Consider the following 838-nt stretch of genomic DNA (forward strand, 5'->3'; position numbering starts at 1 on the left):
GGGACCCAGCTGGTGGGGACCACAGCGGTGAACTCGGGTGGCCGCTGGGACTCAGCGGTCATGGAGAGCCTAGCGGTGAAGTACCTGAGCCAGGAGGAAGCCCAGGCTGTAGACCAAGAGCTGTTTAACCAGTACCAGTTCAACGTGGACCAACTTATGGAGCTGGCCAGGCTGAGCTGTGCCACAGCCATCGCCACGGCATACCCCCCACGTCCATGTTCAGGAGCCCTCTACTGTCCTGGTCATCTGTGGCCTGGGGAATAATGGAGGAGATGGTCTGATCTGTGCTGGACACCTCAAACTCTTTGGCTACCAGCCAAGCATCTATTACCCCAAAAGGCCTAACAAGCTCCTCTTCATTGCGTTGGTGACCCAGTGTCAGAAAATGGACATCCCTTTCCTTGGGGAAATGCGCTCAGAGCCCGTGATGATTGAGCTGTATGAGCTGGTGGTGGATGCTGCCTGTGGCTTCAGCTTCAAGGGTGACGTTCGGGAACCGTTCCACGGCATCCTGAGTGTCCTGAAGGGACTTACTGCGTCCATTGCCAGCATCAACATTCCCTCAGGATGGGATGTGGAGAAGGAAACTCTGCAGGGATCCAGCCAGACGTGCTCATCTACCTCACAGCACCCAAAAAATCTGCAACCCATGTTACCAGAAGCCACCAGGGGTCGTTTTGTGCCACCTGCTCTGGAAAAGAAGTAACAGCTGAACCTGCCCCCTGCCCTGATACTGAGTGTGTCTATGGTCTGCAGTGAGGGAAGGTGGGTGGGTATTCTTCCCAATAAAGACTTAGAATCCCCCCCTCAAAAAAAGAAAGAAAGAAAGAGAAAGAAG

At 54.3% G+C, this 838-nt stretch overlaps 1 pseudogene across 1 annotated transcript; it reads left to right on the forward strand.

Moving 5' to 3' along the window:
• Positions 1–6: 6 nt before the first annotated feature.
• On the forward strand, positions 7–803 carry LOC105529813 (annotated as a pseudogene). Its single transcript, XR_001004565.1, has one exon. The product of XR_001004565.1 is annotated as an NAD(P)H-hydrate epimerase pseudogene (transcript).
• Positions 804–838: the final 35 nt, after the last annotated feature.

This window comes from Mandrillus leucophaeus, unplaced genomic scaffold (genome assembly GCF_000951045.1).
Source record: "Mandrillus leucophaeus isolate KB7577 unplaced genomic scaffold, Mleu.le_1.0 Scaffold782, whole genome shotgun sequence".
In the NCBI taxonomy this organism is placed as follows: domain Eukaryota; kingdom Metazoa; phylum Chordata; class Mammalia; order Primates; family Cercopithecidae; genus Mandrillus; species Mandrillus leucophaeus.